General features: G+C 36.4%; 1 protein-coding gene across 6 annotated transcripts in view; it reads right to left on the bottom strand.

Moving 5' to 3' along the window:
- DMD (dystrophin) overlaps window positions 1-12,486 on the bottom strand; it is a 2,143,628-nt gene that overhangs the window by 1,722,996 nt on the left and 408,146 nt on the right. The gene's annotated exons all lie outside the window — the stretch shown is intronic.

The raw sequence follows: 12,486 nt of genomic DNA, 5'->3' as shown, positions 1-12,486 counted from the left end.
ATAGTCATGTGTTAAATATCAGCATTCCGAGTAGCTATTTCAAAACTCGCTTTTGAATGTACCATGTGCCATTTTAATTTTTTTTCATAAATTTTAACACCTATTGGTACCACTAAATACTAAAATGATAATCACATAGAAAAATAAGCTTAAAGATCCGTACAGAGGGTCCGAGCATAGACAAAGGAAAGGGGTGAGGTATGAAGGATGATTTATTAAGATATTTATAATATTCTTTCATCTACTTGTATCTATTTTATGTTTTCCTAGTAAATTATAAGCAGTTATTCAACTCTTCATCTTTGACCTTATTAAAAAAAAGCGTAAGTTTAAGTTCTTCAGCATTAAATGACAATGTATGAATATTTTATTTATAAAGACATGTTATTTCGTTTGACCAATCTTTGTACCAATCTTTTAAACAATATATTAAGTACGAATTTATAGGGGGTGGCTGGATGGCTCAGTTGGTTAGAGCGTGAGCTCTTAATAACAAGGTTGCCGGTTCGATTCCCACATGGGCCAGTGAGCTGCGCCCTCCACAACTAGATTGAAGACAACGAGCTGCCGCTGAGCTTCTGGAGGGGCAGCCAGATGGCTCAGTTGGTTAGAATGCGAGCTCTCAACAACAGGGTTGCAGGTTCAATTCCCACATGGGATGGTGGGCTGTGGCCCCTGCAACTAAGATTGAAAATAGCGACTGGACTTGGAGCTGAGCTGCGCCCTCCACAACCAGATTGAAGGACAATGACTTGGAGCTGATGGGCCCTGGAGAAACACACTGTTCCCCAATATTCCCCAATTTAAAAAAAAAGAAAAAGAATTTCTAGGAAAATCACAGATACCATACAAATTAGAAAAATGTAATAGCACAACAAAGAACCATAACCAAAATAAATTATTCCTTATCAAGCTTCCCATACACACAAACTGATACTTTTTTTGCTGACATAAAATCAATTTTCACATAAAATATCTTGCAAATGCTTAAATAGACAGAAATTAAAATTTTACAGTGTTTATATAGTTCCAGCAGAAAGCAAGGTATATTAGAAGAAAAATATTCATGAGATTTTTAGAGAGACCAAATTTTGATGTCATGAGTGAATTCAGTTTAACTCAGCAAGTATTTACCACATACAACAATGTCTTAGGCACTGGTAATTAAAAGTAAGTATTCTTTGAATCAGAAGTGGGCAACATACGTTTCCCTGAATATAAATGGCCACATACATTATTCTATCCCTGTCTGTCCTTGGAGAAATCCCAAAGTACTGGTCTGAACTGCTATAAAGCACACAGCTAAATATAACGCATGAAATGGCCTTACAGAAAAAAATAATGAGCCATCATTAACATGCATGAGAGCGGGAAATAAAAGCTTTCAATTCTGGGGTGGGGTGGGGAGTAGGAAAGAATGGCAGAAACATAAGATTTTCAAAGAAAAAAAAAAAAAAAAGATACTTGTCAGTCCCTAGACATACATTCTAAGACGCAGCATATATTGGAGAAAGAAAAAAGGTAAAGCCTGATTGATGTGCGAAAACAACATTACATTATAAATTGTATGGTGTATATATATCAGGAAAATTTCCTAAATTAAAAACAAGGCAAGAAAGGATAAGTAAAACAATTTCATTTGTGAGCGGCAATTAAAAGAATTAAATGCAAAACACAAATGTAGCTGAGAGCAGATTAACCTTTTAAAATAAGAGCATTCAGAGCAACATCTAGACCAAAGCAGAATTCATGTGCCAGGCTCTGATAAAAGCGTAATAACAGTATGAAATGACATGACAGGCAGGCGTGGATACTGAATTCGCTGTGGGTGAGGTTTTCTGGGCATTACATGAAAAAGGAAACATACAGCAATTGAGAAATAAGAATAATGCCTGATATTATATCTTTAGGAGAAAAAGAAAAAATTACTTCTAGCTAAATAAATAACCTACTCGTTTATGGTGTGACAGCCAAATAAAGACCTTTTTCTAATATGATCCACCTCTCCTACAAGAGTCTAACTTATTCCTTCATCCATTTAGTTGTCTGAAATCTATGTAACTGGCACATGCTTGTAGATAAGAAAAAATAAAGTAGTTCTCTGCCTGAGGGAGCTTGCAATCAAAGGAGGAAAAAGTTAAATTACTACCATCTACCAGGTTACCAAAGCTGGAAACCTGACCTCATCCCATTTCTTTCTTCCCCTTCAGCCCTGCATTTAATATTATCGACCTGGTTCTACTGACTCTACCTCTTAACTCTATCTCCAGTTTGTCCCTTTCTCTTCATCTGCCTCCTACCAGAATCGCTCAAAGTGGATAAAAGGCATCTAATCTCTTATCTTTTCTCTCCATCACAGACTCATCGTGTAAAACGTATTTCTGATTGTACTAACACACCGATTGGAGCCGCAACATGGCCCGCTGCCCCACTGACCACAGCACAAATTCCTACTCTTTACCAGGCATAGAAGACCTTTTGGCCTGATTACCTTTCTGTTCCCACGTGAGCAATCTTCACCCAAGGCCACAGTAAACCACCTGCTTCATAACCATACTGCGCACTCTCAATTCTCAAATTACATAACGTCCTCTCTTATCACTGAGCTTTGCAGGTGTTGCTAGAACACTTTGCCTTGACTAACTTTTAAGTTTCAAAAACACTTATTGGTACCATAGCAATACTCCGTAATAGGATTAGATGCCCCTCCCCCACTACCCCCACTGTGGTGCTCATTCTAGTATTGTACTTAGCTGTTTACTTTCTCTGTCTCTCACTAGATAACATGCTCCTGGGGGGTTGGGAACACTGTTCATATTGTTTAATAAGTCCATCTGTAGAGCCTAGGGTGCAGTACTTATCACATAGTAAATTCTTAATAGATAGTTTCTAAATAGGTGAGGAACCTGATAAATGAGTGAACGAATGAATGCATGAATGAATGAAATGTTTGCAGTCTAAAATGATCATTTCTACTATAGCGGTATGCACAGAGAACTATATGAGTAAAGAGGTAGTGTTTCTAAAACAAATGGGCATGATGGCTATAAGATTAATATAACTTATTCTAACAATTTTTCAAATGTACATAGTCTCTGACATAACCATTCCACTTGTAGAATTGAAATTACTAAGTCAAAAAAATGTAAGTTCTTTGTACTGTAATACTTTTTATATTTAAGTATCCTTTGTAATAACAAAGATAGGAAACAACCGAAACATCACAGGTTAGGATCTAGTTGAATAAAATAGTATATATCCACATCACAGAATACTATGGAAATAGTAGAGTCATCAAGTTCCATATGTTGAGCTAGGAAATGATAAACTCTACTGTGAAGTGAAAAAAGCAAGGAGAAGAAGAGTGTATATGTTACCACGTGTACGAAAGTGTATATATGCATACGCATATGTACTTACGCGTATACATCCATATTTATATAAGCATTGTTTATTTCTGGAATGATACATTAAAAATCTAGAAATGTTGATTGCTTCTGGGAGACTGAATTGGGGAACTGGAGTAGCAGTGAGCCTTATTAATGTATATCCATTGACACTTTATGCGTTCTTTACCATGTGCATGTATTAACTCATAAAATAAGAAATAAATCAATAATGAACAGCTAAACAACTAAACAAAACAGTTAGAGCAATGTCCCAGAGAAGGTGATGTTTCGATTGAACTTGAAAGATGCACAACAGTTAAATTAAATTGAGAAGCAAGAGAAAAGCTTTCAGGGAAAGCACTGATCTGTATAAAGCCATGGTATAAAACTTTTAAAAATAACCCCTGAGGGAAAGCCAAGACTTTTTTATCTTTAGAATGAACTATGTATTACTGGGGGTGGGGGATAAAGTTGGAGAAGAAGGGAGTTATAGCGGAGGAGGCAAGATAGAGGGAGGCAGGGATCAGACCACCAAGGGCCTTTTGTGCAATGCTAAGAAGTTTATTTTTAGCATTAAAACTGGAGGAAGACATTAAAGCCATGGTTCCCAATGCACATTATGGTCACGGTCACCCAGGGAGCATTGGAAAAATCCTCACTCCCAGGTCCCCATCTCCAGAGATTCTGATTTAACTGCTCTTGGTTGGGGCCTTGTGATTCTAACATGTAGCCAAGGTTGTGAACCGCCGCATGAACAGATTTTAAATACACTACATGTACAGTTTTACACTGTAGAAAGAGCACTGACCCTGGCTTTGTTTCGATTGAATTTCGGGTAAGCTAATGTGTACAAGATTTCTTAAAATATCATCATTATAATAAATGAACAAGATCTAAACTTGTTAACTAAAGACAAGTAGTAAGGATGGCTAAGAAATGGAATATTCTGTTTTCATGGGGATGGAACACATGAAAGAAGTAAAGCTATCATGGTGATTACAAGTATCAGTTGAGATTCAAATTCCACTTCTACCATTTTGTTCCTGTAATCTTAGATAAGTAATTTAGCCTAAGTCTCTGTTTCTTCATATGTAAAATGGAAATAATAATAATAATACCTGCACCATAGAAATTGTGGAGTGGCAGACTGGATAAACAAGGATGACAATACCAAAGATGAAACAAGCACTCAACAACCATCAGCCATTATGGAGCTTTTGCTGTCATGCTAGATGAGCTGAATGAGTGAAAAGGGAAAGTGAAGCTTGCCTTCTAGAATTTTCATGTAATCTTTTCATTGAAATACGACATATGTAGAGAAAATTGTACAAGTCATAAGTGCACACCTCAATGAATTTTCTTAGACAATACACCTATTTAACCAGGACCTCCTGCTCCCTTCAAGTCACCACTCCAAGTTTTTTTTTGTTTGTTTTTTTTTGTTTTGTTTTGTTTTTACCTTGGTCCACTAACTATTCACCAAGAGAAATATTATAAGAGGTGCAATAGAGATGATGATAGATTTAGTTTGGGACAAGTGGGGTAGGGGCCAATGAGATACCGTGTTTCCCTGAAAATAAGACCTAGCTGGACCATCATCTCTAATGCGTCTTTTGGAGCAAAAGTTAATATAAGACCCGGTATTATTTTACTATAAGACCCAGTCTTACATAATATAATATAATAATATAATATAATATAATATAATATAATATAATATAATATAATATAATATAATACAGTATAGTATAATATAAGAAAGACTGGATATAATATAATACTGGGTCTTCTATTAATTTTTGCTCCAAAAGACGCATTAGAGCTGATGGTCCAGCTAGGTCTTATTTTCGGGGAAACAGTCTTCAAATGCAAATGTCCAGAAGGTTTGAGCAGAGTACAGGGAAAGGGTATAGACAAGGAGTTGATAGACAGCAGCTATGAAGTAGTAGATGACATGAAAAACAGTTTTTTGCATAATTTATTAAAGGTGTATAATTCAAATGATTAGGCATCCTCTGTTGCTGGTCACATTGCTTAAAATGTAAGAAAAAGAAAGATCCCACTCTTTTGCTAGGTTTAAAAACATGTCATGTATATGTCATTATTTAATGTACTTAGTTATCTCTAAAAATCATTTCTCTACTGGGACCATGGAACCTTCCGCAGAGAAACAATATGATTTAAAAATCGTTTTCAGGCAATATGTGGAAGTATTATAATATTGTATGTTACCTTGCTATTGAATGACACATTTTGTTACTGCTTAGAGATAACAACAACAGTTTGCTTTCCAACCAACTGATGAGGAGCCCTATTTTTTTTTCCAGATAATTTCATTAAAATGAATAGGAGGCACATAAAGTTGGGTATCACCAACTTTGTAAGCACTTAATTGCTCACCAGAGACAAGTGCTAGATTAGTCCCTTGGCAAAGAATCTGTGATGAAAAGGTTCTAAAAAATAATTTAAAGCATTCTCAGTTTCAAATAAAGGACATGTTTAAGAAACATGCAGCGGTTTAGTGCTCATGTTCAATAAATATTCACGATAAGCTGTATCTGTCTGTGTCTGTCTTTCATTCCTCTGGTCTTAGCATAAACACCACCTGCCCTAAAGTACATTTCACTGGTCAGGCTCTTGTCCTTTCTTCTCTGAGAGCACTCAACATCGTTCAAAAGTATATATTTAGTTGTTTGTTAACCAACTTATTGTCTTTCCCCTAATGTATTAGCTTATGAAAGACTCCGCATATTCATTTGATTCACCACCATATTCTTGACACCTAGAAGAGATGTTGAGTTACTTGCAGTGATTCTCAATCTTGGCACTATTGACATATTTGGCCAGATAATTCTTTGTTATGATGGGCTCTCCTACACATTTTAGCATATTTAACAGCATCCCTGGCTTCTACCCACTAGATGCCAGTAGCACCCACCTCCCTCACATTGACAACTACAAATGTCTTCTCACATTGCCATACTCATGTGTTCTCTGGGGAGCAAAACTGCCCCCAGGTGAGAATCAACAGAAGTACTGAATAAATGAAAGAACAAAGGAATGAACGAATAAATAAATAAATGTCTCATTGCTCCAAAAACAGAAATAGGGGAAAAGAACATCCTAGTCAGAGAAAATTGTAAATGGGTAGATACCAAGGGGGTCAAAAATTTATTACATTCAAGAGCTGAGAGGGAGCTAACTTGTCTGAAGCTAAAGAACAAAGCTGAGTTAAAATAGAAGAGGGAGGTATGGTTCAGTTATATAGGTCAAGGTTGAAGATTTGGAATTTACTCTTGGTAGAATGAGAAGAAGTTTAATGAAGAGGTGAGATGATTTAATTGACCTTTTAAAAAGGTTACTCCGGTGCTATAATTTGGATGACAGAAGTGGGGGTGGCAAGAGTGGATGAAGGAGACCAGTTAGGATGCTATTTTTTTACTCCAGGGAGGAGATGATGGTGGCACACAGAAGTGTAGAGGTTGAAGGGGAACATCCTAATTCGTAGCATAGGCCAAATCAATCTGCCCAGCAAAACAGATTCTATATAAATATTATGATGAGGAACAATTATCAGAAAAGCATTACATGCATAGGATATAGGCTTGGTTGTTTTACACACATGTAAATAAAACCAAGGCACTAATTTTCTGGCAGATTTTAAAAGTCACTTATTTCATGCATTTCTTGAATGACTGTGATGTCCTGTAAACTTCATAATAAAAACATTCTAGTTTAAATTTATGAGCAATACCCTACTGAGTATTGTTGGACCTTACAATGAAAGTTTCACTTAACTTTACAATTACTGGAACACTTTTCTCACTGTGATATTCTCTTCATTCTGTGAAACACCTTGAGCAAAACCACTTCAAAATGCCTCATTTTAGATTTTAATTTGAAAAACTGTAGTGATATTTATCTAACTGCTTTGCCAATTTAAGGTTGCATATGAAATTTGTCTGATTTTCTAAACACTTTTCACCTTGCTTTTGTGTCAAATCTTGACTAAGAAGCATTTTTATTATCAACTTTTCTACTTTCTCATAATCTCTTTCCCTTCACTGCCCACTATAGATTGTACTAAATATTGTACCTATTCTTGATGTGCATACAGCTCTATGAAAAAATGAAAAAAGGTGTTTATTGTAATTAATCTTTAATGAGGGAGAATTTATCAAAATTTGCTGTAACTTTCTTCCTTCAAAATCATCATATTTCTGGTAAAACATTTTTTAAGAAAATATTTGGACTGCATATATTGGTGACAATTCAGACATTGACAGCTGAACATAAAGGAATTGTTTAACAAGATCCCTGAGGGAACATTTAGTATAGTAAAGAAAGTTTTCAAACACTTGAGCAGATTCCAATTATGCAAAAATTAACATAATAATATTTAAATGACAAAATATTTTTGAATATTTATTAATGCACACTCCTCCGAGAACTGATATTTGCAAGACTATGTAACTTGATTTGACTTTTCTTATTGACTTTAGAAAAATAAATCTAGGCTTCATAAAAACATTGAAACTAAAGAACAGAAAACCTCCTCACTTATTCATCCTGGCTGTAAATACTGTTAGACATAAACTTGGACACCCACTTGGAGAGATTCCCAAGCTCATCTAGCTACACATTGTACATCTCTTCACACCCCTCCTTCCTCACATTGGCCCAAAGTCCTCTCCACCTCATATATTTGATATTAACTTGCTGTGAACTTTCTGAGAAGAAAAAAACAGTCCTACAGTTACAAATCACCCAGGATGCTTTGCAAGACTCAACACGCCAATAATTTAAAATGTAGGTTTTAATCAATAATACAGCTTTCTGTTAAGTTTTAACATATTATATACTTTATTTCATGACATTAATATCATCATTAAACACTATTACAATTCCCTGTATTTTAATCTCCTTGACTATAGAGCACAGCTGTGTATTTTCTTTCCCGTGGGAAATATCAAAGATTATATGGCTTGCAGCCTCTCTAATTTCTCACTCCTTTTTAAAATAAAATATCTGTAGTTTCAATAAACAACACTAAGATGAGTTTGAAAAGTCCGTATTGCATAAAAAGTTTTAACCTGTCAATAATCACATTTCTAAACATTTGGAACATACAATGGAAATGCTAAAAGTCTGGGAGCAAAAACCACCTTTTAGCATTTTATGAGAGATCGTGTGTCTTCATGTGGGTGAATTTAAAATCACTTTGAGTTTTTATCTTTCCCCTCATGAGACTTTAGATCTAAGCAGTCTGTCTTCAGCACTAAACAGGACTACTTCAATACGACAACATTTTCATCGAACACATTTGCTGTCAATCAACAAGATTATAATTACAAAATAATGACGCCTTGCAGACCCATTCTAAAAATACTTTGACATCTGAATCTCTGATAGTAAGAGCTCAAACATCACAAAGAATCTTCCAGATTCACAGGAATAAAGTTCCTGAGATGGCTGATATTTTAAAAATTCTGTGTCATGCCAATTATATGAATCTATGCTAGTTAGAGCACATCTGCAAATTTAGGATGTATTGGCACGGTATGTGAATATTCTACAAAACGTATCAGGTAGATATTTGCTACAGGAGTGAAAGAAGTTCTCAGGATATCTCTGGTTACAGATATTACTGCATCTCATTAAATTAGTAGGTTAATTACATCTGAATTATTCTTCTGATGGGGAATCTGCTCCATTAATTTAAGGTGACCCTGGTGCCATCTAAGTTCTGTTTTTTGTTTCAAATAGGATTTTGACTCTTTCTAAAAAGGACTGTACAGTTTTGCCTATACATGCACAGAAAAGGAATACCTTGAGTATAACTGAAAAAAAGAAATCAGTCTATGAAGATAGGATTTTTCTACCATAAAGAACTATTTACTGCTATAAGAATGTCTTAAAATAAATCTCACTGGACAATCAACCTTCTGATCAAGTTCCAGGGAATTATGTAGATGGAACTCTCAACATGTATTAGCGAAACCACAAAAGGAATAATCTGTGGTGACCTAGCTATCATTTCCATGAGGACAATGAGGGGTGTGGGGACAGAGCCAGGAGTGCAGTTTCCAGGCTCTCGGCCTCACGTGGAAAGGTGCTGGCTCAGGTAGTAACTGGCCATCAGCTGTGAGTGGATGGCCATCAGCTGTGGCTAGTTGGCCGTCGGCTGTAACCAGTGAGACATTGGCCACTAATATAACTGCTGTGGCTACGCTAGCAGAAAATGGGGGCTAGCAAGGAGATGGTGGCTGAGCTAGCAAGAGCGGATTGCAGTTAGCAGAGCGGATTGCAGCTAGCAAGTGAGGATTGCAGCTAGCAAGTGAGGTTGGTTGGCAGAGAGAAGCAGATGGCAGGTTGCGGATAGTGTGGCTCCTGCTTCCTGTGTCCCCAACCCAGCAGCCAGCGAGAATACAGTGGTATGACACCCCTATCTATGGCTCCGTGGGTGTTCCTTTTTGGCCTCACCATGTCCTGCATTCTTATGTGGGGAGCAGGACCAGAGACCCCGCATGACACCCTGCATGACAAGGGGTATTTTACTACTCAACAGTAGAGCGTCAAGTTTTTGTGGGACAACAAAGATTTTTCACCAGGTCTCAGCTTAGTCTTTTATTCAGGTTTTCTTGCCAAGTTGCCCTGCAACATAGTCAACTCACAGAGTTTCTGTAGCAATTTGACCGAAAAATTTATACTATGTATGCAACAACAAAAGCACATCCAATAAGAAATTGAATTCAATAACTACTAAAGCTTGGCCAAATACTTGAAGTTCAAAAACTAAATCATTTGTTTCACAATAGTAAAGAGACAGATTGAAAATTGGAAAATAATGTAAAACATTCCAATACATTTTCACTTTTTTTAACTGACAAAGCAGGACATTTTACAGTTCTCTGCAAGTGTTTTGTTCTCCTTTTTTCTCTCACTAAGCTAGCCCTGCTCCCCATCCCGGGAGTCTCTTTCTTTCTTTGGAATTTTGGTTTATAAAACTCAGTTCTATACCATGCACTCAACCTGTGTTTTTGTCTCATTCTTTGCATGGAGACAACAACAAAAAAACATAACACATTAGTCAGAACAGAAATAAACTGTTCCTAAAATTTGAATCACTGACACAAATGTCTTAACATTATACAACAATTTCATAGATCACAGAATTACACACATACATATACACACACAAGAACCACATTAAAACCCAAGCTAAACCAAACCAGGGCAAGTGTCACTCTAGATAAATGATTTTTCCAGATAGCTGAGAGTCAGTCCTTCGAATGACCAGAACACTTCACCCTCTAGATGAAAGATTTAAATGAAAATGTTTGTGTAGGGTAGCTTCTTGATGTCTTACATACAGTATGTTTAACAGAATGTTTTCTTGATGACTGAGGGTTAGGATAATGATATGAAGACATGACTGTTGGTGTACTGATCCCATGTACATGTTTTCCATCCACAGCCCCAGAACGTGTTTTTGATATTGTTTAAAAAGCTTCAAATATCTTGTTGCTAGTATACTTTTTTAGGGCTGTGAGCATTCACTAGCAAAATAAAATATGATGTTGCTTTCTCTCAAGGAGATTTTCGCTCCCTCCAAAATGTCATGTTTTTAGAGTGCTCTTAACTATCAGCATTAGCAGTAATTAGCATGACCAGCATCCCAGGCAATAAACACGAACATGTCCACACAGAACTCGTCTTTAGTCCTGTCTGCACTCTGTAGCAACAGATGGTAAAGGAAAAGTCATCTTCACCATTTTCATATTTTAAGGTGGGACACTAGGAATTACTTTACACCCTAAAAGTTTGCTGTATGTTTATTACATCATACTTCTCAAGGCATGACATAGTCTGCAATTGTCGGCCATTGACTATCATACAAAATTTTCTAGAATCTTTGGTAACAAAAATCTTCTATTAATACTGAAAGTCCAATATGGTACCTGCAAAATGGATGAACTTGGACAACCAATTTTGAAAACAATCCACATATTCTTAAATACACCACAGTAACTGATCTTATGATGATGAAAGGTAGTAGGCGAGGAGCCAGCATAATTAAGTATGTCTTAACACTAAGCCATTTTCAAGATTGTGCTCCCCATTTATCCTTTCTATAACATATTCCAATTTCTTAGTTACACATAGAAGTGTGTCTGGTATATACCGTGTTTCCCTGAAAATAAGACCCAGCCAGACCATCAGCTCTAATGCGTCTTTTGGAGCAAAAATTAATATAAGACCCGGTCTTATATTATAGTAAAATTAGACCAGGTCTTTTATATTATATTATATTATATTATATTATATTATATTATATTATATAATATTATATTATATTATAGCCAGTCTTATAGTAAAATAAGACCGGGTCTTATATTAATGTTTGCTCCAAAAGACACATTAGAGCTGATGGTCTACCTAGGTCTTATTTTCGGGGAAACACGGTAGTAGAACTTAACTTGTATGTGTGTTAAAAAGCAAACAAGTCCAAAATGGAGTCACGTCTGCCAAGCAAACCAAGACTTAATACCAACCCTAACTGCAGTCACACAACCTGCCCAGGAATGTAGTATTAACCAGTTAGTGTAGAATTTTCTGGTCAGCACCAATGAGGTAATCCTTTCCATCAACTGAAGCAAGGTGAGGTAATTCTCCTAACAGACCCTTTTGTTCCCCCAAAGGGAGGTGACCTTGCCTGAAATAATTTCTTTTTTTCTTTTGGTTTATTACTTTCTTGTCCTGCCTTTAAGAACATTTCCCTTTCTGTAGCCCTTTGGAGTACCTCTCTGAGACAGGTTAGTTAGCATGTTGCTAGGTAGACAGAGGGGTTCCTGGTGGAATAAACAAAACGCAGTCATATCCTGAAACTCCGGGTCCTGGAATGTCTCCTTCATGCCAGGACACAAACAAGAGAATAAGCCTTGAAGTTAATAGATAATCTCAAATCCCTTCTGGCAGACAAAGGAGCAGATCTGATAGATAGGAATGGGTTATTTCCTTATCCCTTCAGGATGGGCAAACAGGCCAAACCTGATAGATGAATTCCATTAGAAGGCGCCAGCCCCCTTCCCCAAAC

The sequence above is a fragment of the Rhinolophus ferrumequinum genome, chromosome X, assembly GCF_004115265.2.
Source record: "Rhinolophus ferrumequinum isolate MPI-CBG mRhiFer1 chromosome X, mRhiFer1_v1.p, whole genome shotgun sequence".
Taxonomy (NCBI): Eukaryota; Metazoa; Chordata; class Mammalia; order Chiroptera; family Rhinolophidae; genus Rhinolophus; species Rhinolophus ferrumequinum.
Note: the sequence above shows the minus strand (reverse complement) of the source record. Positions and strands in the feature narration are given on the sequence as shown.